This window comes from Carlito syrichta, unplaced genomic scaffold (assembly GCF_000164805.1).
Source record: "Carlito syrichta isolate Samal-C Ts95f unplaced genomic scaffold, Tarsius_syrichta-2.0.1 Scaffold96539, whole genome shotgun sequence".
Lineage (NCBI taxonomy): Eukaryota > Metazoa > Chordata > Mammalia > Primates > Tarsiidae > Carlito > Carlito syrichta.
In genome coordinates, this window is record NW_007040635.1 from 288,491 (window position 1) to 315,723 (window position 27,233).

At 37.0% G+C, this 27,233-nt stretch overlaps 1 long non-coding RNA gene across 1 annotated transcript; it reads right to left on the reverse strand.

Moving 5' to 3' along the window:
* Positions 1–502: 502 nt before the first annotated feature.
* On the reverse strand, positions 503–6,214 carry LOC103264853. The gene is made up of 3 exons (XR_504599.1): positions 6,143–6,214; positions 1,326–1,460; positions 503–712 (listed from the first exon to the last, which is right to left on the reverse strand). It is a non-coding gene; the product is annotated as an uncharacterized LOC103264853 (long non-coding RNA).
* Positions 6,215–27,233: the final 21,019 nt, after the last annotated feature.

Here is a 27,233-nt window from a genome sequence, read left to right on the forward strand (position 1 = left end):
CTGGGGTGGTCCCCAAAAGGTCAGCATCCTTTAGTGGCAACCCAACCCAGTCGACTCCCCCCCCCCACCACCCACCTAGTACCACTACATGCTCCTGCTACACTTGTATTCTACTTAAGAGCATCCAGTTAGGACAGAGGGGGTCTGAGATCCAGCCCTAACTCACTTGCCCTAAGCCCTAAGCTCTGCGCCATGGAATAGGTCTTTCCCTAATTTGCTCACGGGGTCCCCCACCCCCAATGCACATACTCCCAGAAGTCTGTGTGTAGCCAGGTCCTCAGATCCTCAGTTTGATGGGGAATAGACTTGTTCTCTTAAGAGCAACCATGGTATAAAGAGAAGAGTTGTGTGCTGGTCCTGGTTTTGACAACTGTGTGTAGAGAGACCTGGGTCAGTCATTTCTCTTCTTAGGGACTCATTTTCTTTTCTCTTGTAATGGAAAAGAGGATGCCTGCACTATCATCCGCATAGGGCTGCTATAAACATCAAATGAGGTCATGGCTTTGAAAGTATTTTCTATTCTCTACATCCAGCAAGAACATCAGACTTTATTAATTATTTGGCTGACTCTCACCCCCAGGGGTCTTTTGGAAAGTTGAGCTTTCCATTCCCCTGGCCCACCATGCTTGCCCAGCATTCACAGGTTGTCATGCTCAGGTCCTCAGCGTTCCGCAGATCTGCAAATCCAGTGTGGAACTCTCGGGAACTACCGCTATTGAGGAAAATATACATCTATATGTTAATTCTTTACACTTTTGAAAGCATTTGCGCACATATTGTCTCATTTGAACTTCACAACCATTCAGTGATTTGTAGGGAAGGCACTATCCCCACTTTGCAGAAAAGGAAACAAACTCAGAGGAGAGAAATGACTCCTTGAATTGCATAAATTCAAATTTATACATCTGCAAGACACACAGCTGGGAGTGAGACTTTGTCTCCCAAATCATAGTGTTCATGAGGCTTGGGTACAGTAGACACTTAGGGATTAATACTTGAGGAATATGAGAAAATGAAAGTGTGAATAAATAAGCAAACACCTCAAAACCATCTCCAAACAGCACCAAATCTGGGCTCACACAGCAGGAGAAACAGGCACAAGAGACATTAAGTTTAGCCTAAGCTTTCCAATCCCGCGCAGACTCCTTTCTGACCTGTCAGTCAAAGACCTTAGACATTATACTTGTTTCACAGATTGGGAAAACTCAAGCTCAGGCAAAGCGAAAGGCCCAGATTGAACCTCGAGTTAGTTGGCATACTACGGTGCAACCACCACCTCTGAGTGGCCACAGCAGGGCTTGGGGTACAAACCTGTACAACCTTACCTTGGAGCCTCTCCGAAGATTTCTCAACTCTGGGTAAATAAGTGGAGTTTCCATATCCTTGGGCAAGATGAAAATTGTCCAGCAAAAATGTCTGCAGACCGCCAAACAGATCATGTGAAGATCTACCAACAGGGGCTGGGTTGAGAAGCGAGGTGGAAAAAAAATCCCAAGTCAGAGTGTGTGTAAAAGATTTTCCCTAGAGGACTTGGTGCAGAGATAGCTTTAATTAACTGTGCATTTCATTTAAGCTCAGCAGGCGAGTTATTGTACATTAAATAAATACCAGTTGGTTATTAAGAACATATTTACTTCTGACTTAACAAATACAACAGGTTATAGATACAGATTTTCGTTAAACCACAGTCTGGTATGTTTGTTTGGAATAATCAATTGTTCTTTACTCAAGATATAATAGTCTCCTTATTGAATCTGGAGAGGTTCTTCTCTTGGTAATTTATGGCAAACAAATTTCTTCATTTAGTTATTCTGTCATTTTCTCCCAAAGAAGAAGAGCGGGGAAGATAGAGATTCTAGGACTCAGGTCTTTGAATAAAGGAGAAAACTAGGTCTGTTGTAGATTGACCTGAGTCTTCCCACCTGGGAGATCTGGACATTGGCAGGAAAGCCCAGGGAACTAAGATTAAATAATAAAAAATTGCTGAGTATAAGTACATCTGATACAGTATTTGGGATGCACTTACACTAAATGGTTATTCATGGTTTATATGAAATTCAACTTCAACCGGGCATCCTGGGTTTTTTTGTCTATTTGTTTGCTCAGTCCATCAGTCCTATTCCTGATGGGCCTGCAGGTATTGAGTGACATGGAAAAAAGTCACTATGGACACCATCCTCACCCTCCTCTCAGGTTCTCTATCGCCAAGACATTTGGGGTAAGTGAGTTGAGCCAGACCAACAGCTACCCTTATGCCCATGAGCAGGAAGAGTCCTTCAACTCCCCTAAATAGGTGCCCCACTTAGCAGAGACCATGTCCTTTGTGTTCTCTCTCTCTCTCCTGCTCAGTCTCCACTGAGGGCCACAGATCACGTGGTCACAGAGCCATGAGGCTGTCCTCTATCAAACTGAGGTTCAGGAAGCAAAGTGACTTGAACAAGGTCACAGAGCGAGTTGTCATCGGAAGCTTGGTTTTATGGTCATTATCTATCATAATTTATTATAATTAGCTATTAATAGTGCCCATAGAGTGTTAATTATGTGATAAACCTTTTGCTCAAAAAATCCTCACAATAAAAACGAGGACTGCTGGGTGCAGTGGCTCACGCCTATAATTCCAGCACTTTGGGAGGCCGAGGTGAGAGGATTGCCTGAGCCCACGGGCTAGAGACCAGCCTGGTCAACCTGGTGAAACCTCATCTCTACAATAATAATTTTTAAAAAACATAGCTGAGAGTGGTAGCGTGCCTGTAGTTCCAGTAACTTGGAAGGCTGAGGAGGAAGAATCGCCTGAGCCCAGCAGATCAAGGCTACGGTGGCGGTGAGAGTGCTACTGCACTCTAGCCTGGGTGACAGAGTGTCTCCAACTCAAAAAAAAAAAAAAGAGAGAGAGAAGAATATTTTATTATTTATATATTTTTAAATGGCTGGGATTTCAGTCTCAACTCAGAATTTACCAGTTGTCCCCAAGAGACCATGTTACTCTTTCCTCTTTAACTTGTTTTCTGTCTTTTTTCACTTCTTCTGTTCTCATCTATCAGTAAATCTACAGTAGCCAATACTTATTAAAAGTACAACACCGCTCTGGTGAACAGATAGAAAATAAGATGAAATGAGAAAGATTGAGAAGTGAAACTGTAGAGTGACTAACTGCACAGACCATGGAGTCCAAATGCCTGAATTTGAATCTTCACATAGCTATTCACAAGCAGGAGAGTATAGACAGGTTATGTAACCTTCCAGTGCTTTCCTTTCCTAATCAGTAAAATGGATATGACAATAGTGTTAGAGTAGTGCCTGACACATAGTAAGCACCATATAAATATTTGCTATGGCTGTTAGTAAAACAAGGTGTCTGAAATCTGAGGACTGAACAATTAGCAGAGCTCAGCAGAGCCTGCAGGTCATAGAGCTAGATCCTGCTTTGTGTATAATAAGCGTCCCGCCTTTCTCTGTTATTTTGAAGCCATTGGGGAAATAGGTCAGCAACAGATGCTCTCACACATTGTCTATCAAACCTCAGTTCCTGTGTTAGCCATAACTTAGGCCAATAAACATGACAATCTGGTTCTAGGATTTTTAGAACAGTTGCTTTTAAGTATTCTCTTACATCATGGTCAGAATCATGTAAAAGTATTCCAAATTCCAACATATATGAATCCACATTATTTCTATCAGCCTGTCTTCCCCAACTATAAAAAGTATATCAAACTGCTGTCAGATAGTGTTCTCGCCACTCACCTACCAAAAAGCTAGAAACGTGATTACCACAAGGGCAACCATATTGTTATATACAGAAATATGAGGTCACATCAAGATGTAAACTTGTATTAGGTCTGACATTAAGTTGTAGTTACAGAAATAAATGGCTGGTTTTTATTTGTTATATCTGATTTTGTTCCAAAATGATTAAAAGGGAACTTTCAAAAAGACATAAAATGCAAAATATATATTATTCGCCATCACAAAAGTCATTTGAATTTCTAAACAATTAATTAAAAATAAGTAGAAAACCTTGAGACTAATAATCAGAGTTAAATTAAAAAGAAAATAAAACTATTAAATAAGTAACAAATTATAAAAAGTTTCCATAACCAGATAGTTTTATCAAGTAACTCTATTAGCCTTTTAAGGATTAGACAATTTCCATGTTATAAAAAGTGATCCAGAGTTTAGGGAAAGAAAAAAGTTAACTGGGTTATTTTATAAAGTTGACATATGCCTTATACCAAAAATGGAAATGATCAACCACATTAGGAATCCATACACTAATTTTACTTATTAATATAGATGCAGTCTCTAAGGAAAATAATAGCACATGGAATTTAATAGTACATTAAAAGCATGATCAACTGTTACCAAGAACGAGTCATCTTAAAAAGGCCAAGACAGGTTACTGTCAGGAATTTTTTTTTTTTTTGAGTTGGAGTCTCACTCTGTCGCCCAGACTGGAGTGCAATGGCCGCTCCCGGCCACCGCAGCCTCGACCTGCTGGCCTCTGGCGATCCTTCCACCTCAGCCTTCCGAGTAGCCAGAATTACAGGCATGCGCTACCATGCCCGGCTGATTTTTTGATTTATTGTAGAGATGAGGTCTCGCCAAGTTGTATTAATATAAAATACCACATCAATTAGAAAGCTTAAAATAATCTCAGTGGCCACCCCCAAAGTTATATTCAATAACATTTTTGGTTAAAAACCATTTAGAAAAATAATAATGAAAGAGAATTTGCTTAATATACTTAAGACTGTCAAGCTTAAACCAACTGTCCACATCATACCTGCTCAGAGTGAATATATCGGCTATCTGTTGTCACAATAATATTGGCTGTGTAACAAGCCACATCCAAACTCTGTGGCTTAAAACAGCTATCATTTGTTTAGCTTATGAGTTTGAAGGCCACCTAAGTGGTTCTTCTGGTGTTGATTGAGTTTGCTTTCTTGAAGAAGGTTGGTTGGTTGTTGGATGATCTAGTTAGGACTAGCACAACTCAGCTCTGCTCCACGTGTCTTATCCTCCCTCAGGCTGCCACAGGCATATCTTCCTCATGCACATAGCAGTCTGCTATAGCATGCAAGCCCACTTGTAAATCTTCTATGTACTTTATTTTTGCTGCCATCCCAATGGCCAAGTCGCATGGTCAAGCTCAGAGTCAAAGCAGAAGAGCACTCCAGAGTTACACAGCAAAGAGTATAGTTACAACCCTAGACTATTCGGCTCAACAAAATCAGCTCAAAATGAGAACAGATTCTACATTAAAATTTTATTTTTTATATAAAAAGTAAACTTTCCATGATCAAATAAGTCTGGTATGTGCTGGATGCAGTAATAAATAATGTTAAACAGGTTCCTTTACAATAATAGGACTTCTCAAGATTTTATGAATGTGTCATGAAAATTTGTAATTGAAGGTCATAGGCCTTTCCCAAACCAGTTTGAACATAGAGCTCCTTGTTTTTTTTTGCAGAGAATCTGGAGGGTCAAACGCTTATAAGACACACTTTGGGATAAGTAGAAGATATAAAGTATTTAAATGGCATTCACAATAACCAAAAAGAAAAGGGGGGAAAAAACTACAATAATAAACCCAGAAGTAATCCTGGGAAGAAATGAGCAGGATTTATATAAAGAAAACAACAAAACTTCACGGAGAGGTATAAAGCAAAGATTTAATTAAATAGAGACACACCATCTTCCTGAAAGAAAAGAATCAATATTGTAAAGAAGGCAATTCTTTCTAAATTGATTTATAGATTTAACATAACCCCAATGAAAATCTCAATGAAGTAATAATACCCAAGTTTTGTCAAGAATACAGTGGAAACTGACATCTTCAGACTCTGCTGGCGAGAGTTTAAATTGGTGCAATCTTTTTAAAAAGCAATTTAGAGGCTTAAAATTGTTCATACCTGTTGACCCAGATTTAGAAATATACCCTAAGGAAAGGATCAAATGTGAACAAAAATCTATTTACACAGATTTTCATTACAACACTGTTTAAAGGGAGAAAAATTGGTAATAACCTAAACATCTACCAGTAATGGAATCATTAAATAGATTTTCAGACTTTTATATTAGTGAATATCATGCAAAAGATTAAAATTCATGATTTAAAAATGTAATCAGATATGAAAATACTTACAAGGTACTTTGGGGAGTGGAGGTGGAAGCAAGATACTAAGGTGTGCTGCAAAATTATCTCAACCCTGTGACTTGTATTTCCCGAGAGTGAAACCAAAAGAAACAAAAAAAAGTTAATATTTCTAGATTTTATTTATTTCAATTTTCTACATTTCCTGAGTTTGTATAATAAACATGTAGTATATTTATTTTTAAAGAATTATCCCAGCAAATGTTTCAAGGATGAAAAAATTTCAAATAGTCTTAAAAAAAAACAACCCGTAACTGAGATCAACCAAGATAATGTTGAAAAGAAAAATTGTCGGGGGAAATAGGTTACACCAGAAGCAGGTCTTACACTACCAAATAAAAAATAAATTTTAAAACACCATGGTAATAGTTCAAGAGTTGACATAATTAAGGAGCAAAAGCCCCCAAACAGGCTATAAGCATAAAAGAATGTTATAAATAATAAATAATAAGTATCATAACCTACCAGGAAGCTCTGGGTTTTCCAATAAATGGTTTTAGGAAAGTTTGCCATTTGGGAGAGAAAATAGTCCCTCATCACATACTCTATCCAGACAAACTAAGTTCTAAAGGGTTTAAAGAGTTAAATTTAAAGAAGTAAAACTATCAACAATAGAATAATATAGGTGACCGATTGAACTTAAAAATGTAAAGTTTTTAAAGCATAATTCATGGAAAAAATCGTGACAGGGCCATGATTTTACTATTTAATAATTAAAAGATTCTAGTCTTCAAGATAAACAAATCATCCACAAAATCAGAAGACGTCAAAACCTGGAGAAAATATTTGCAACAAATAGAATAATAAAGGTGTAATGACCTTTACATTTGAAGGACCTGTCAACTGAGCTTAACCACCCAAGGGAGTCATTGTGAGAATTAAATGCAATAAAGGGTGCAAACCACTTTAGCACATATCTGACATTTAGTGAGGATTCAATAAATGTTTAGTGAGGAAGCACTTGTTATTATTTGGCCAATGTCTTTCTGGTATCTACTATGAGAAGGATACTGTGGTAGGCACCAGGAATAAAACGGTGCACAAGACAAAGGAATTTGCACACGTAGATAGACACATAAATGGGCAAAGATCATAAAATGTGATATGTTACAAGGGGGGTGGGCACAGGGTGACATGGGGCAAGGAAATCCATTCATTTTGTAGAAGGGTCCTAGGGGTAGTGGCTTTAAGTGGAGCCTAAAGGATGAAATGTCAGCTAGGCAAGGGGACAGAAGGGCAACTGAGGAAAAGGTGGCAGCCTATGCAAATGCTGGGAGATGAAACCGTACAGAAGTGAGTTTTATATCACGCAAGTGGTCACTATCGCGGTAGAGAAAGCATAAGAAAAAGAGTGGAGAAAGAGGCAGCTAGCAAGAGTCAGCAGAGGCTTCAGGTGCTGTGTTAGGTGACTTAGACCTTTACTTTGTGGTTGATAAGAAGACCTGAAAGGGTTTTAAGTAGGGATGTAACATGTACTCTAAGATGATCACTCCAGTTGCCATGTGGAGAAGGATGGAAAGAACCAAGATTAGAGACAGAAAGAACAGTTGGGAGCTGATGCCTTGCCAGGAAGGGACGATACGGGGTGAGCCAAGACAGGACCACAAAGATGAAGCAATAGAAACAGATTTGAGGGATATTTAGGAAACAGAATGAACATACCTAGTGATTTATTGAATGTAGGAACCAAGTGGCAGGGATTAGTTAAGGAAGACAGTTAGAAATCTGAAAACTTTCAGAGCACAAGTATGACAACAAAGAAAAATGGCAAAGGTCAGAAAGAGATAATTCTGAGAAAAATACAAAAGGAACAATGAAAATAGACATGAGAAATATTTGATATTAGTTGTAATTAAAGTTATATAAATTTTAAAGGAATGTAATTTATCGTCTATCAAATTGTATGCAATAAACATATTCAGAAATAGATAAATTATTTTTAGACTCAGTTTTAAGAGTGTATGCTATCTGGTCATACCAGCAAATGAGTGGTCATTTATAATTCTATGTTTATTCTCCTTGATGAATTCAGCTAATAAGATTTTGCTTTTAGCTTTTTTACTGATACAAAAGTGTACATATTTATAGGGTACATGTGATATATTTGATATATGCATATGATGTGTAATGATAAAGTCTGGATAATTAGACTATGTATCACCTCAAATATTTATCATTTATTTGTACTGGTAACACTCCAAACCTTCTCTTCCATCTTTGAAATATACAATAAATTACTGTTAACTATTATCACCCTATTGTACTACCAAATACTAGGATGTATTCCTTCTGTCTTACCATATTTTTGTACTCATTAACCAACCTCTCTTTATTTCCTCCTCCCCACTGCCGTTCCCAGACTATCATTCCACTTTCTACCTTTGTGAAATCAACATTTATAGCTCAGACTTATGAATGAGATAATGTGATATTTGTCTTTCTGTGCCTGGTTTATTTAACTTATCATAATGTCCTCCTGTTCTATCCATGTTGCTGCAAATGACAGAATTTTATTCTTTCTATGGCTGAATAATATTTCATTGTGTATATATACCGCATTCTCTTTATCCATTCATCTATTAGTGAACACCTAGCACGATTTTATATCTCATCTATTGTGAATAATGCTGCAGTAAGCATGACAGTGCAGATATCTCTTTGATATATTAATTTGCTTTCTTTTGGATACAAGTTCAGTGGGATTGCTGGGTCATATGGTAGATATATTTTTACCCTTTTGAGGAAACTTCATACTGTTTCCCATAGTGGCTGTACTAATTTACAATCCCAGCAACTGTGTATTAGTGTTTCCCTTTCTCCACTTCCTCACCAGCATTTGTTATTTTTTTGCCTTTTTTGATAATAGACATTTTAACTGGGGTAAGACATCTCATTTTGCTTTGATTTGCATTTCCCTGATAATTACTAACATTGAACTTTTTTCGCATATCTGGTGGCCATTTGTATGTCTTCTTGTGTGAAATGTCTATTCAGATAATTTGCCCATTTTAAAACTAAATTATCTGAGTTTTTAGTATTTAGTTGTTTGAGTTCCTGATATATTCTGGTTATTAAACCCTTCTAAGATGGATGGTTTGCAGATCATTTCTCCTATTCTTCAGATTGTTTCTGTCTATTTGTTGTTTTCATTGGTGTGTAGAAGTTTGGGTTTAAATAATCTTATTTATTTTTATTTTTATTGCCCGTGTTTTTGAGATCTTACCCAAAAAATGTGAGATCTTGCCCAGATCAATGTGATGAAGCATTTCCCAAATGTTTTCTTCTAGTAGTGTCATAACTTCCATTTTCATTTTATTTTTAAATATGGAGAGAGATAGAGGTCTAGTTTCATTCTTCTGCACATAGATATCCAGTTTTCCAAACACCATTTATTGAAGAGATTGTCCGTTCCTCCAGTGTATGCTTTTGGCACCTTTCTCAAATTGTAGATGTGTGAATTTATTTCTGGGTTATCTTTTCTGTTCCATTAACCCATGTGTCTGTTTTCATTCCAGCACCATGCTGTTTTGCTTACCATACCTTTGTAGTTAGCATATTTTGAAGTCTAGTAGTGGGGTGCCTCTAGCTTTGTTCTTTTTGCTGAGGATTGTTTTAACTATTCATAGTCTTTTGTGAATCCATATAAATTTTAAGATTGTTGTTTCTATTTCTGTGAAGAATGTCCTTGATATTTTGATATGGATTGCATTGAATCTTTAGATTGTTTTGGGTAGTATGGAATTTTTTTATATTATTTATTTTATTTTTTATTTTTGAGTTGGAGTCTCACTCTGTTGCCCAGGCTGGAGTGCAGTGGCATGCTCACTGCCACCTGCTAGGCTTTGGCGATTCTTCTGCCTCAGCCTTCTAAGTAGCTGGAACTACAGACACATGCCACCACGCCCAGCTCATTTTTGTGGTTATTGTAGAAACAAGGTCTCACCAAGTTGCCCAAGCTGGTCTTGAACCCCTGGGTTCAGGCAATCCTCTTGTCTTGGCCTCCCAAAGTGCCAGAATTACAGGCTGAGCCACCTCGCCCGGCCAGAAATTTTAACAATATTAATTATTCAATCAGTGAACATCAAGCATATTTATTTTTTGGATCCACCTCAATTTTTTTCACTAGTGTTTTATAATTTTTATCGTAGAGGTTTTTTCTCACTTTTACTTAAAATTTTTCCTGCTTTCTTGATTTTCTTTTTCAGATTGCTAGCTACTGGCATGTATGAATGCTACTGATTTTTGTATGTTGATTTTGTATTCTGCAAATTTACTGAATTCATTTATCAGTTTTAATAATTTTGGGGTGGAGCTTTTAGGTTTTTTTTAATATAAGATCATATCACCTGTGAATAAGGTTAAATTGAATTCTTCCTTGCCAGTTTAGATGGCCTTTATTGCTTTCTCTGGCTTAATTGCTCTGGCTAGAACTTCCAGTACTATATTTAATAAAAGTGGTGAAAATAGGTATCCTTGTTTTGTTTCAGGTCTTAGAGGAAAGGCTTTCAATTTTTCCCTGTTCATTGTAATTTTAACTGTGAGTTTATCATATACAGCCTTTATTGTTTTGAGGTACATTTGTTCTATATCCATTTTGTTGAGAGCTTTTATCATTAAAAAATGTTTAATTTCAACAAATAGTAGATGCTTTCCTGGCATCTATTCAAATGAATGTGTGGTTTTTGTTCTTAATTCTGTTAATGTGATCTACCACATTTATTGACTTGCATATCTTGAACTATCCTTGCATCTCTGGGGTGAATTCCATTTGACCATAATGAATTATCTTTTTAATGTGTTGTTGAATTTGGCTTGCTAGTATTTTGTTGAAGATTTTTGCAAATGTGTTTATCAAGGATATTGGCATATAGTTTTCTTATTTTGGTGTGTCCTAATCTGGTTTTAGTAACAAGATAAAGGTGACCCCATAGACTGAGTTTATTTGGGGGGAATAGTTTGAAGAGAATAAGCATTGAAACTTCTTTAAATGTTTGGTAGCATTCTGCAGCAGTGAATCTACCATCTAGGTCCTGGCCTTTTTTTGTATAGGAGATTTTTATTATTGCTTTGATCTCAATACTCATTAATGGTCTCTTCAGGTTTTTTTATTTCTTCATGGCTCAGTCTTAATAGGTTATATGAGATCTGACAACTTCACGAACTTGCCACCATGTGCTTACATTGGCAGCACTGTACAAACAACTTGGTAAGGTTTCATAACCTGGGTATATCAGTGTCTCATAGTTGTGTTTATGTCAACATGTGGCGGTGTTTTGCTGAGTAGCATTCATTATTCTTGTTGCATGTTTTGGTGTGCATTCACAAGAATGTCAGAGCTCAAGTTAGAGCAATGAAAAGATGGTAAATTTCTTGTTAAACTTAGCAAGAGTAGAAGTGAAATCAGGAACATGTTAGTCCAATTTTATGGGGATAATGCCATGAAATCAGGAACATATTAGTTCAGCTTTCTGAGTATAATGCCATGAAGCACAAATGGGTTAAATGTTTTTTTTTTTTTTTCTGAAAGGAGAGAAGGCATCATTGATGAAGAGAGGTCAGAACTGCCAGTAATGAGCAGAAATAATTAAAACATTCCAAAAATTTGCCAAATTGTGTGTCAAAATTATCAGCTGACTGTGAGAAGCATAGCAGACCAAATAAACACCAATAGAAAAACATTTAGAAAAGTCTTAACTGAAAATCTTGGCATGAGAAAGACGTGTGCAAAAACGGTCCCAGAGAAGCTCTTGCATCCATCATGCAAGCACCAGCTCACACATCATTATTTGTGAGAAAGTTTTTAGCCAGTAAACAAATAAGTGTATTGGAACACCCTCCCTACTCACCTGATCTTTCTCCCAGTGACTTTTTTCTCTACCTAAAGATAAAGGAAATATTGAAAGGAAGACATTTTGATGACATTCAGGACATCAAGGGTCATATAACGGCAGCTTTAATAGTCATTCCAGACAAAAACTTCTAAAATTACATTGACTGGTGGACTAGGCACTGGTGTCTGTGCATACCTTCTCTAAGAGAGTACCTCCAAGGTGGCTATAGTGATATTCAGCAATCAGGTATGCAGCGCTTTTTCTAGAATGAGTTCATAAACTTAATTGTCAGACCTTGTGTATGGTCCAGAAATTGTCTATTTCATCCAGTTCTTCCAATTAGTTAGCATGTAGTTGTCAATAATAGTCTCTAATAATCCTTTGTGTTTCTTTGGTATCAATTGTAATGTCTTCTTTTTCTTCTCTGATTTTAATTATTTGAGTTTTATCTCTTTTTTCTAGCTTAGCTAAAGGTTTGTCATTTTGTTTATGTTTTTGTCTTATTAATCTTTTGGGGTTTTTTGTCTCAGTTTCTCTAATTTCTGTTCTGATTTTTATTATTTTGTTTTCTTCTGCTATTTTTGTGTTTGACTCATTCTTGCTGTGCCAGTTTTGAGGCACATTATTAGGTTTTCCTGGAAGTCTTATTATTATTACTCTTAAATTGTTTTTATGTAGGCATTTATTGCTACAAACTTCTCTCTTAGAATGACTTTTGCTGTATCCCATAGGTTTTGGTATATTGTGTTTTCATTTTCATTTGTCTCACATAATTTTTGTAATTTATTTATAATTTCTTCATTGGCCCACTTGTTGTTCAGGAGCATGTTTACTAATTTACATGAATTTGTACAGTTTCCAAAATTTATTCTGTTATTAATTTTTAGTTTCATTCCACTGTGATTAGAAAAGATACTTGATATGATTCTGATTTATTTTGCTAAGACCTGCTTTGTGACCTAATATATGGTCGATTCTGGATAATGGTTCATGTACTTCTGAGGAAAAAAATATATTTTGTGACTGTTGGATAGAATTTCTGTAAATATCTGTTTGGCCCATTTTGTCTAGAGTACAGTTTAACTCTAATGTTTTCTTGTTAATTTTCTGTTTGGATAATCTGTTCATTGCTGAGAGTGTGATGGTGAAGTCCCCTACTATTATTGTATTCTCTACCTTTCAGTCTACTAATATTTGTTTTATATATTTGGATACTTTGGTGTTGGGTGCATATATATTTAAAATTGTTACTCCTTCTTTCTGTATTGGACCATTTATCATAATATAGTGACTTGATTTGTCTTTTTTTGCCATTCTTGAGTTAAAGTCTATTCTCTCTTATACAAGTACAGCTACATCAGCTCTCAGTATCTATTTGCATGGAATATTTTTTTCATCCCTTCACTTTCTATCTGTGTGTCTTTATAGGTGAAGTGCATTTTTTTGTAGATAGCATATGGCTGGGTCGTATTTTTTTAATCCATCCAACAACTCTATGCCTTTTAATTGAAGAATTTAATCCATTTTCCCTCAAGGTCCTTATTGATAGGTAAGGGTTACTCCTGCTACTTTTCTTTCTTGTTTTCTAGTTTTCTTGTAGGTCATTTCTTCCTTTCTTTCTCTCTTACTGACTTCCTCTGTGGTTATTTTCTTGATTCTATGATATTTATTTTTAGTAGATCTACTATAGCTTTTTCTTTGTAGTTACCATCAGTTTACATAAAACATCTCACCATTATAACAGATTACTTCAAACTGACAATGGCTTAACTTTGATCTAAAACATGTTACAAAACAAACTGTCCAATTTAATAACCCTGTCAGATATTTTGAATTATTCATGTTTCAGATTACATATTTTATAATACCTATTGCTTAACCAATTTTTCAGTTATTTTTGATTTTAGTAGTTTTGTATTTTAGCCTTCCTTACAAAGATATAAATAGCTTACTTACCCCAATTGCAGCATGACAATATTCTGAATTTGTCTTTTTTCTTTCCTTTACCAGTAAGTTTAATACCTTCAGATATTTTCTTGATAAATGTTAGTGTCCATTTCTTTCAGACTGGAAAAAAAATTCTTTTAGTATTTCTTTTAAGACAGGTCTTGTGTTGAAAAATTCCCTCAGCTTTCGTTTGTCTGGGATAGTCTTTATCTCTCCTTCATGTTTAAAGGATAGCTTTACTGGATACAATATTCTTAGTTGGCAGAGGTTTTTTTCTTCCTTCAATGCTCTGAATATAGCATCCCACTCTCTCCCACCCAGAATTTCTGCTGAAAAATTCACTGAAAGCCATACTGGCTCTCCATTGAATGTGATATGTTTCTTTTATCTATTTCTTTGAGTATTCTTTCTTTGTCTGATCTTTGCTAATTTTTTTATGATGTGCTTTAAGGATTTCCTCTTTGGATTAAATTTTATTGGTGAACTCTGAGATTCTCATACCTGAATGGTGTAACCTTTCTCCAGATTTGGACATTTTCTAGCTATTATTTTCTTAAATATGCTTTCTAGGAATTTTTCTCTCTTGTCATCTTTGGGGATTCCTTTTATGTGGAGGTTACTTTATTTAATGGTGTCCCATAATTCTCACAAGCCTTCTTCATTCTCTTTTTAAAAATCATTTTCTATGTTTACTTCTCTGAGTAATTTTATGAGTTCTGTCTTCAAGTTTGGTAATTCTTTCCTCTGTATTTTAGTCCAGTTATTATATTCCATGTTTCCATAATTTCTTTTTTTTTTCAATCTTTTTCTATTTATTTGTCAAATTTTCAATTTTGTTCCTGGATTATTTTCCAGATTTCATTTAGTTTTCTAAAAATATATTTTTGTGAGTCCCTGAACTTCTTTAAAGGGATTAGTCTCTATTTTCATAAAACTTCAATACTTCTAGGTCCATTGTTAAAGCTTTGTTGATTTATTTTGGTGTTGTCATATTTTCCCTGAGTTTGATGCCTGTGCATTTAAGGAGACAGTCACCTCCTCCAATTTTTGCAAGTGTTATTTAGTAGTGTTATACCTATACTACTTAATACCGTAAGTTAAACAGTGGCTTGCTGTTTCTTCCTGGGGAAGAACTAGGAATAAAACACATCTACCTTCTGAACCTATGAATATTAAAACACCCATTCTCTTATAACTCATTGCCCAGCTGTTGTTTACTGATCTTAGTAAGACTTATCATAAGCACCTAAAGCTAAACTTTGCCCTGGAACTATACTGCTGCCCCGCTGTTGCTCCTTAGCCTGGGGAAGACTTAAGCAGGCACTGGATCTTAAGCTTGACCTTTTAATTGTTTCCAGGCTAGTGGAACTCTCCACATGAGCACCTATATATGGAAAATTTGGTTGTGAGCAGGGGGGAACACCTCATCAGCAAGGGTACCTGTATAATGAACATTTGTATATTTAACCCTGAATTGCATCTTACATCTTTAAAATTAAAAAAATTGGCAGGGATTTGAGTCTTCCTATAGATTGTGTCTCCTGCAGCATTATGCTCCTGGCCAGTCTCTTCCACATGATATCCTTGTTAATCTGAGCACAGAGTAGACACCCAGATTTGTGCACCAGTTTCTGTCACCTACATCTTGTCTTTTATCCCTAATTCACCCCAGGAACTCCTAATAGTTCACGTGGGGCAGGACTGGAGTAGGCTTCTTGCAAAGGTTCCTAGATCAGTGGGGAGATTGAATATCCACTTCTGATTTCTCCCTCTAACCTCAGAAATCAAGGGTCTCAGGAAATTCTATGTGAATAGTGTTATGCTCGCTTGGAAAAGGGAGCAGTGCAGTCTGAAATGACTGTTTCTCTTATCAGTTGTAGGCTCCCTTGATTCTGTGGGCCCAAATTATTTCTCCACTTCCCTCACCCCTAAATTTTGGTGACTTCAGGCTGATATTTTTGTCTCTGAATAATGTCTAGTTGTATTTTTGTGGGGAAAGTGATGCGGGGGATCTTCTATTCTGCCAAATTGGTAACCTCACTCCTCCAGAATCTCTCAACTTAACAAGACTTGATTGACCACCCACTATGAACAAGTACCGTATGGTAAGTGCCAGGGATCAAAATCAAACGAGAACTTGTCCTTCCCCTCAGTACAATGCAAACACATGTAATTTTTTTATAGTAGTTGTTATTCTACCTTCTGAACCCATGAATATTAAAATACTCATTCTCTTCTTATAACTCAGCAGTAAACAACCCAATTAAAAGTGGGCTAAGGACCTGAAACTGACATTTCTCCAAAAAAGATATTCAAACCCACATGTCAGTGGCTACAGGGAAGTATTATTAACCAGTTATTGCACAAGTTCTATACAAGAACAAAGGAGGGACAGATAAATCGGAGTTGAAGGAAAGGAAGAAGTATCAGAAGAGATGATGAATCCAAGGTTCTCCTGGGTTGTGGGGTAAACATGAAGAAAGAGGATGTTAGCCAGTCAATAGAAACTCAGGAAGAGATGCAAAAAACAAGTGTGTCTGCTAAAAGCTCTAGTCTACAGACTTTTGCCATTGGGCACTTCAAGATTCTGCTGACAGAAAGGTTTATCCTTGAGGGCATGAAGGGGTGTAGGTGTACTGTCCAGTGGCAAGATGGCAGGTGCAGACCAATTGCTTTTCATCTCCTCCTTCTAAGCCACTACTGAAAAGATATGAGCGTTTTTCAGGGAAAGGAAATGACCCAAAGTAAATCAATGACGGTGACCAGGAAAAATGGAAGAAGCTTTGTGGTTTAAACAAATCCTTAAGGAGAGATTCTACCCTTATGACATATGTATTTTTCTAAGAGGCACTAATATTTATAACTAAATGTCTCTCTCCTTTCTTTCCCTTCTCATTGCCATGACAGATGGATACAAGGTTTAACTTAGACACTAGAAGAAGCCAAATCGACTGAATTGGTCCATGGGACATTGATTCAACTAAGTTATGTAGTCCAAAATTGCCTTATTGTCTTTTAAACAGTCTCTCTCTCTCTCTCTCTTTCTCTCTCTCTCTCTCTCTAAGAGTTGTCGGGTACTGATGAAGATTTACCACATAAGAAAGTTCCATGCAGGTGAAGTTTAGGCCTCTACATAGCCCTCTTTCCCCCTGATCGTGGACCAGGCATCCAGTGTGTTATGTGCCCTCCTCCCTCCTTATTTCCTCCCTCTCCTAACAGAGTCCAACATCTGCCAATCCCACCTTTGTGCTTGTGTAGCCAGTGATCAGGGCCAATTTATGAGTGAGAAAATGCGATTTTCAATTCTTTGTTTCTGTGACAGTTCACTTAGTATGATGGTCTTCAGCTGCATCCATGTTGCTATGAAGGCCATGATTTTGCTCTTCTTTATGACTGCATAATATTCCTTTGTGTAGATGCACCATGTCTTCTTTATCTACTTCACTTTCAATGGGCATCTGAGTTGGTTCCATAAACAGTCTCATTTTATCCATCATTATGAATTTCCAACTCTAGTCATTGATGATTACTCATATCAAATTCTAGAGTAAGATCACTGGATTAGAAAGAACTAGGGCATATTTATTAAACAATTATTTTTTTCATGGCTGTTGTTGTTCTAAATTCTGAAGATATAAGCATGAAAAGACCTGTTCTTACTATAACTCAACAACAAATAAGCCAATTTAAAAATGAGAAAAGGATTTGAAATAGACACTTTTTCAAAAGAAGATATATAAATGACCAACAAACACATATAAAGATGCTTAACATCATTAATCATTAGGAAAATGTAAATCAAGCACACAATAAGACACAATCTCATACCCACTAGAACAGCTAGTTTCAAAAAAAAAAAAAAGAAAAGAAAATAATAAGTGTAGGCAAAGATGTGGAGAAAGTGGAACTCTTGTACACTGTCAGTGGAAATGTAAAATGATACAGCCAGTATGGAAAAGCATAGTGAATTCCCAAAAAATTAAGAATAGAATTTTTATGTGATACAGGAATTTCACTTCTGGGTACAAATCTAAAATAATTTAGCACAGGTCTTAAAGAGATATTTACACATCAATGTGCACTATTCACAAAAATCAAAGGTGGAGGCAGCTCAAATGTCCATCAGCAAATGAGCAGACAAAATGTGGTGTGTGTGTGTGTGTGTGTGTGTGTGTGTGTGTGTGTGTGTGTGTGTGTGTGTGTATACACACAATGGATTATCCAGCCTTAAAAAGAAAGAAAATTCTGGCATGTGCTACAACATAAATGAACCTTGAGAACATTATGCTAAGTGAAATGAGCAGTCACAAAAAAACAAACACTGTATGACTCCACTTAAATGAAGTATCTGAAGGACTAAATTCATAGAGACAGAAAGCACAATGTGTAAAGATGATAAAATGTGTGTTCTCTGAATTTTACCACAAGAGAAAGACCTGCTCTCTGTCTTTCATTTTGTGCTAGTGAGACGACTTATCACTCCTCAGTTTTAAGACCTTCGACTGCTGTTCTGTTTAGGTACTTCATGGGTGGCATGTGGATGCAGTTTTCTGCTTTTTTCTATCAACGTGTAAGTCTGAATCTTCTTTAATTTGCAGGCTGAAACCAGAGGCTTAATGAAGGAGACTTTTCAGTGTCAGAAAACTACCGCAGAGCCCAGGAAGGCCCTGATGCATCCAGCCGACTCACTTGAAGGCACTGTTCTTTTTCATCCAGGAGAAACCTTTGATTACACTGTCCCCAGCGCTTGCACAAGGTCATCAGTTCAGAAAAACATGCTAGCAGCTAGTGCTGAGAAAAATGAGATGCTCTTACTCCAGGTTCAAGCTCATCTGGATCTTCCTTCCAGCTCTTAAGTTCAAACAAAGCAGAAAGTCTCTAGAAGGAATGTCTCGTTACCCAGTTCCTCTGAACTCTCCTTTCAAATGGTGCTAAAGAGTTCTCTTGCTTGTGAGCTCCTGCCCCGGCCTTTACATCAAGGGGGCAGCAGGTACAGAAGAGAGTGGCCTTCTTTCCATGGGTCTTCATGTCTACCTTGAGCAAGTCACTCAGAAAGACCCAGAGCGGCTGAAGCTCAGAGTTAGAGACAGAGACAGATCTTCTTCCTACTTTGAATAGACAACCAGAAGTGGCCCACCCATAAAGAGCTTGAGCACCATGATGAAACAGGCAGGAAGGGGGAAAGAGAAGAGAGGAAAGAGAAGAGGGGGAGAGGGGAGAGGGAGGAGGACAAGGAGAGAGAGAAAGAGAGAGAGAGAGAATGAATGAATGAATTAGCTTTAGAAATGAACTGGTAATTTAAAAGTCTGCATTATCTCCGTCAGCCTCTCTCTGGGAGTTTCCTAAATTGCTATAACGATAAGAAGGTGGAAAGCAGTTGGGCTGTTCGGTCCACAACCTCTCTGGCCAGGCTAACTCTCACTGCCTGTTGTCATGTACCCTGATGTTTGGAATACAGCCAGAGTCAGGCTTACTGGTACTTTGTAGGTCACTTAGAGTCTATTTTTAGACTCAATAACAGAAATGGCTCATACGAGCTTCTCACATTGTTATCCCTGCACTCTTTGTGGGTGGCACCACAATGTGGTATGGAAGAAAGAGAAAATAATCACGGATCAGGTCCATGTCCTGGGTCTGTAATAGGATGTGCTGGCCCTAAGACCTTATGCAAGTGATTCAGCCACTTGATGACATCATGTGTGTGTTGCAAAATGGTATATTGGTAGTATCTGCCTCAAAGAATTGTTGTAGGAATCAAATGCAACAATCTATAAATAAACTACACATTGCTGCACATCTGCTATACAGGACGCACATGAAAACGTGTGGTCTCCATGCCAAATCCAGTCCTCTCTGTACTTTGTTTAGTCTGTACACTTTAAACCATTCAAATGCCTTTGAATGAGCTTATACTCTTTAAATGCCACAGTCCTCACTTCTCCATATTGCCTCACCTCCTGCCTACTTTTTACTAATAACCTCGTCTGAAAAGTTTGAATCTCTGACATGGCACTTTAAAAATAAGTAGCATTCAGTAATGCAGAAGCAGGTTCTGAAGGCTGGTAGACCTAGAAATGTGACTTTGCAAGTGCATCAAGGTTGATAACAGTGATGTTGAAAGTCCGAGTGGCCAGTCATGAGTTTGCAGTGATAAAGAAAATGGTCCTGAAGATTGGAATCTCTTGTCACTCTCTTTATAAGGACAATATGCTACATGTGAAGCATCTCTACAATTAGAAGACTCCATGGTCTACATAGTACTAGCAATAAAATAAATAAACCAATAAAGCAGTGTACATGATAGAAAGCCCAGAAATAGAATTTAGCAAACATAGGAATTTAGGATCCAATAAAGGTGACATTTTCAACCAGTAGGGAGATGATGGATTTATTTCATAAATGAAGTTAAGGTAATTTGTGAACTGTTTGTGAAAATACAGTTGCTTTATATTGCACTTTTTACACTGTAAACCAATATAAATTCCAAATGGATAAAAGCACTAAAAATTTTTATTAAAAAAACATAAAAGACCTAGAAGAAAATATAAGTGGATATTTGTCTGCTCTCATGTAAAAGAGGAACTTCTAAGCATAAAAGTAAAGGAAAAAACTGTAAAAGAAAAAATATATAAGCTTGACTGAATAAACATTTAAATATTTCAAAGATCTAAAGATATTACAAATAAATGATGAAACAACAAGTTAAAAAGAAAAGAAAGAAAGCAACCCAGGTCAGGTGTACAGTGAGGAACACATGGGATCTCTACCTTCATGGAGTTTTCAACCCCATGCGGAAGACAAGCATTAACACTGAATAAATCATTACAAATAACAAAGTCCCTCTGAAGCCAGGGAATTCAATGTCATACTGGGGAATTCTCCGGTTAGATGGAACAGTCAAAGCAAGTCCGTCTGGAAGTGTTTTTGTTCTGGGGGCTTCAAAGATGAGTGGGAATGAGAGAAAAGGTGGCAAGTAAAGGACCCAGGCCAAAGGAAGACCACTGCAGCTTGTGTCTGAAGCAGCAAGAAGGACAATGTGTCTGGAGCACCCAGCTGAGGTAGGAAAATTACAAGAGATGTAACAGGACAGGTAAGCAGGGAGATGTAAGTAGATAGACTATTCCATTAGATAAGAGAGCAATGTGGGCAATTCACAAAACAGGAAATATCAATGAATTTACAAGGGACAAAAGGTAGTGAAGGTGGAAGTTTGCCTAGGGCTGAAAGAACAGAAAAAAACTGCAGATGGACCCAAGGAACATTTTTGGGATGAAGGAAATATCCTAAAATTGGATGTCTGTGATGGTTGCACAGCTCTGTAAATTTAGTACAAAGTCATTGAAGGGTACATTTAAAATGTATACATTTTGTGGGATGTAAGTTATAACCCCATAAAACTATTTCAAAAAATCGACCAGACATATTGGCTCAGCTGGCAATCCCAGCACTTTGGGAGGCCGAGGCTAGAGGATTGTCTGAGCCCAGGGGTTCAAGACCAGCCTGGGTGATTTGGCAAGACCTCATCTCTACAATAAATCAAAAAATTAGACAGGTGCGGTGGCACGCGCCTGTAGTTCCAGCTACTTGGAAGGCTGACGTGGAAGGATTACCTAAGCCCAGTAGGTTGAGCCTGTGGTAGCCATGAGTGTGCCACTGCACTCAGTCTGAGTAACAGATCCCAACTCAAAAAAAAATCGTTCAACCTCTCTAGTAATCAAATAAGTGCAAATTAAAACACAATGTCATTTTTTACCTTTTTTTTTTCTTTTAAAGTTGTGGGATACAATTCAGGGTTAGGTATACACATGTTCATTATGCAGGTACCCTTGTTGATGAGGTAGGCCCCTCCCTCCCCTGGCAGTTTCTCTCAACTGCCAATCCTACTCCCCACTTCCCTGGCAATTTCCCACTACTGCCAATCCCTTTTTTATAGTATTATGATAATTGTTCAAGGTCCACTTGTGAGTGAGAACATATGATACACTGTTTTTGTTTCTGTGATAGATCACTGAATGACAGACTCTAAATCCATCCAAGTAACTGCAAAGTTCATATGTTTGTTCTTCTTTATGACTGCATAATATTCCACTGTATATATGTACCACATTTTTTTTATCCAGTCCAGCTTCAATGGGCAGCATGGTTGGTTCCATGTTTTTGCTCTTGTGAATATAGCAATTTAAGAAATAACAATGATCAATGTTGGCGAAATATTGGAAATGGTCATTTGTGTAGATAGATTTGATAAGAACTATTAAAGCCATGTTACTTCATCACATTCTTCATAATTTAATATAAGGAAACAATTAGAAGTGTGTAAAAAATTTATGTATGGGAAGGTTTATTATGTAAATATTTGCGAAAATGAAAAAAATAGAAAAAGTTAAACGTTGAGCATTAGACAACTGTTTAAACATGTAATGGTACAATTCTATTTAAGATCGTGCCATAAAGGTGTGGGGATGAACTAAGCAAAAAAAAAATTTATAAAACAGCACTGTATGATCCCAATTAGGGGAAATCATCCATGCTTCTACTGAATAACATAAAGGACACACATCTGTATTAATCAACCATTACTATGAAATGCTGTTAAACTACCCCCAAAACACATGAGAAGAAGTGCTTGTGTTTTGTGTGTTGCCAGGATGTCTCTCCCATAGGAAGGGAGGCAGTGCAACTGCAAAGGAGACCCTGGTCCACAGGACTCTTGGGCGCCTGTGCAATCCCAGCATCTTTACTCATGGCAGAAGCACAGGAGGGCAAGTTCAACTGCACAAGTACATCTCCAGCCTCTGTTTGCATCACCTCTGCCCACATTTCATTTGCCAAAGCTAGTTACTGAGCCAGAACCCACATCAAAGGACAGGGTAGTGCACAGTGTCTGTAGGGGGAAATACCCACAGGTCATGGGGCTAAGGGGGGGAGGATTGGGAACAACAATGAAATCTACAAAATACCAAAAGTTTAAATGTGATTATCTCAGAGTGGTGGGAAGGGAATATATTGTTTTCTTTTCTTTACTTACTTGTATTGTATTACCAGATCTTTTCTAGGTCGATTTCCTGCTTGTGTTACATGTGTCTGCAGGTCAACAGCAGCTGTGCCTCACATGTCAATAAAGAAAACGCTCCCTTCTGAGACAGGCTGCTCTGAGACAGGCATTGGAAAAAGGACAATGACAAATTAGAAGGGTTCTTAAAGCATCTACTGGAAAGTTGCATGTCACTTCCAGTCACATTTCATTGGCTACAAAGCTCACATAACCAAGCCTAGCATCATCAGTCCAGGAGAAGATCATATGCCTCCCACAAGGAGGGGAATGCAATTTACATAGCAGTAAATGGGGCTGAAAAGGCTGTGAATAGTGAAAACAGTGGTGTAATCTACCAACTTTTTAGCATTTCCAACTTCTATAATGGTCATATAATGGCTTTATTTTTATATTTTTAATCATCAATTTATCTATTTTTTCTTGAAGTTAGATATGAATGGAAATTCTACTTTCTTTTCCTTTACTTTCCTACCTTTTTAAAAAACACAGTTCATTTATTTATTTATTTATTTATTTACTTCTCTACCTTTTCTAAGTTCTTTTTTTTAATCAGACATGTTTTTGCTCATTATTTTATATATGCCTTAGAAGGTAAACATCAGCACCAACCCCTCCTCTCCATTTCCTCCATTACTCAATCACCAGAACCAAACACTTTCAATATTTACAGCAGATTCCTTCAGTATTTGCCTTCATTACTCTAAATTACATCCATCTTTAACTACTTCTTGAGTTTTACCAATTCTAGGCTTTCTCTTGACTTGCAGTATGAAAGGTGAGGTGCGAACTTGCTCTCATCCCCGCAGGCCCACCACATACACATGTTCCCAGCCAGTCCCCATATCCTCCCAAAGGAGATATATTGTGATTTTGATTGAGATATTCACTTAATGTACATTATTATGATCACTGTGTAGACACTATGCATGGCTAACACTTACACTGTGATTACTTTTCCTTCTCAGCACAATATTATTTTACCTTGATTTTTGTTTTTGTTTTGCTTTACTTTTTCATTCGTTTATTTTTGTGTTTATCACATTTCAACACCAAACTCTCTGTCCATTGTCTAAATCCTCTCTCCTTGTATTTGGATCCATGAAGTATCCCATCAGTTTTATTTTCTTAAAGATCTCTCTCTCGGCCCTGTGAGCAACTTCAGTCTGGGTTACCTGTCCTCAATGTATCTTGGGATCTCACTTTACCATCATTCTAGGGTTTTCTTTGCCCACCTCCTCTGTAGGACCTCCTGTTTCCCGTAAGTTTTGTCTTCCTCTCTCTCTGTTTACTATCCCAATTTGGTGGAAAATACCCTTCAATAGCTTCCCAAGAAAGAATGCTTTAGAGATAAATATCTGAATGCATTTTATGTCTAAAAATGTCTTTATTCTACCCATACACATAATGATTATTTGACTAGATATAGCGTTCCAGATTACAAATCATTTTCCATCAGATTTGAGTAGTCCTAATTTCTGGTGCTGCTGTTGAGAAGTCAAAAGTCATTCTATTTATTCTTTGTATGCAATCTACCTTTTTTCTTCCCTAGAAATGTGTAGGATCTTCTTTTAATCCCAGTGCTTGCTCCAAAATTTGTCAAAGATGTGCCATGGTGGGTCTGTTATCCTTCATTGTTGAGCTCATTGGCTCTTTTCATCTGGAAATTCGTATCTCTCAAATACAAAAAGTTTTCTTAAATTATTTCTTTAATGATTCTGTTCTTTCTCTTTTCTTTCTTTGCTCATTCTGGAACTACTGTCTGTCTTCCGATACAAATCCTCTAATTTTCTGATTTTTGCACTCCTGCTCTCCCTTCTCTTCACCTTCTCTTCTAACTTCTCTGAGAATTTCTTAACTTTCTCTCTCAACCCTTCTATTAAGTTTCTGTTTTCTACCATCATAGTTATAATTTCTAAGAAATCTCATTCTCTGAATGTTTGTTTTTAAGATTTCATGTTATTGTTTCAGAATTGCAATATATTCTTTTATTTATTTAAATATATTCGTGATGGTTTTATTTTTTTGTGTTCTCTGTGTAGTTTCTGTTCCATCAAGTTGCCTTTCTCTGTTTCTTTATTCTGGTATTTGTTTTTTCTGATGGAGACTTTCCTCAAATCTCTGATTCTCCTTGTCATCTCCTCATCTTTAAGGCTGGATGTCCAAAAGCACTGAGTCTATTGATGGGCATGGTAGGCTGGCTTTATCACACTAGAATAATCCAGTTGACTTGTTTCATTGGGAAATCCCCAACTTAGTAACTTTCTATCATTCTTCTCAAGCAGATTAGATCTCTAGAGAAGCCTTATTGCCTTATATGAAAGGTTAAAAAAAATACAACTACCAGGATACTGGAAGTCAAGTAGAAAATCAGGTTCAGGGTGCAAAGTCTCAGTTGATCCCTTTGCTTTTCGGTGGTACCCATACCATCAGCTGTGTCTGATATTTCCAAACATCATGATCTTTTTCTGTTTTAGTCTTTTAGGAGTAAAAGAGTCTTCAGCAAGAGTGAGAGATTCACCTAGCTAGACAGAGTAGGAAAGCAGATTTAGGATCTAAATATAGACTTTAAAACAATCCTCCTAATATGCTTTCTCCTTACCTCTTGTTCTAGACCTGCCTGCTGCAGTCACTTCTTAAACCACTTGAAGACTTAAAAACATCAATTTGGTTGTTTCTCACTGTCTCTGTAGTATTGTGTTTCCTTGGACCTGCTAATATACTATTCATCTGTATACTTTTTACCATCATTGTTTCATTGCTGTCATCTCCTCATCCCGTTTTATTCTCCTTTATGACTTTTTGAAAAATCCCTTTGCTGTTAATTCAGTAGAGCTTCAGAAGGAAGCAAAAGTAGATGCATGTTTTTAATTTTCTATTGTTACTCACTGGTTCTTATTTTAATAATTAAAAGAAAATTGCTTATAAAGAAGTCTGCTTGGTAATTATAAGACTAGAACAAAGAGAGGTGATATAATTGAATACTTAGTGGACTCAGGTTAAGATAGCCTCATGTATCTATCTGCCACCTGGAGATAGGTGGTCTAGCCAATGGGATGCTAAGATTCAAAGTCCATGTCTCTCCTGGACAGTACTCAGATGGGTCTATTTTCCTATGTTTCCATTTTCCACAGCCCTTTTTGATTCTTTGGGTTATTTGAATCTAATTCAAATAACCAACCTTCCTTTCAACATGCTAACATTTTCAGTCAAGTTATAGCCAAGTCTGACTAGCCTGGGAGACTTTTTGCATGTCTTTAGTGAAATATTTCATAAGTTGATACTACCTTTAACATGCAGATGGAAAGTTAATTTCAAAGGTTTTTCATTAAGATACTTTATTTTAGGGCTAACTGAAACACTATCTTCTCCTTGTCTATATATCCACAGACAATGGTAAATATAAGCCCAAAATTTCAATCTAGAAGATTTTGAAGCTGAATCATATACCTGATGGGAAAGAAAATTATTCTAACCCCTCTAAAGGAAAGAACTTCCCGAGCATGAAATATCACAAACATCAAACATAAATTCAAATCACTCGATGTTCATTGACTCATATAATGAAAAGCTACTGCACAGCCACTGCATGAAAAGTACTGTCTTAGCCCCACAATGACAGAGGATAAAGAACAAGCACGAAGAAGAGTACGATATCATCTCTGACCTCAAGGACATTATAATAAAGAAATTTAAATAAAAGAAAGTGCTGAAATATTTTAAAAGCAAGTGTGACACGATGTGAATAAACCTAGTTAAAATAACCCAAAAGAAGCCAAGAGCCAGGCTTGGTGGTTCAGCCTGTAATCCCAGTGCTTTGGGAGGCTGAGGTGAGAGGATTGCTTGTGCCCACAGGTTCAAGACCCGCCCAAGCAACTTGGCGTGACCTCATCTCTACAATAAATCAAAAAATTAGCCGGGCGTGGTAGTACGCTCCTGTAGTTCCAGCTACTTGGAAGGCTGAGGCTGAAGGATCGCCTGAGCCCCAGCAGGTTGAGGCTGCGGTGGCCAGGAGCATGCCACTGCACTCCAGCCTGGGCAATGGAGTGAGACTTCAACTCAAAAAAAAAAAGCTAAGCCAAGAAAAGAGAAACAGGAAGAAAACAGAGGAAAAAAAAAGAAAAAACATAATGAAATGGTAGCTTTTACTCTAAATATACCAATGATTATATGAGGTGTAACTGCTCCAAACCCATAAATTAGCAGACAAAAAATTATCAGAAGGAATCTCAACTAGGTTCTGTCTACAAGA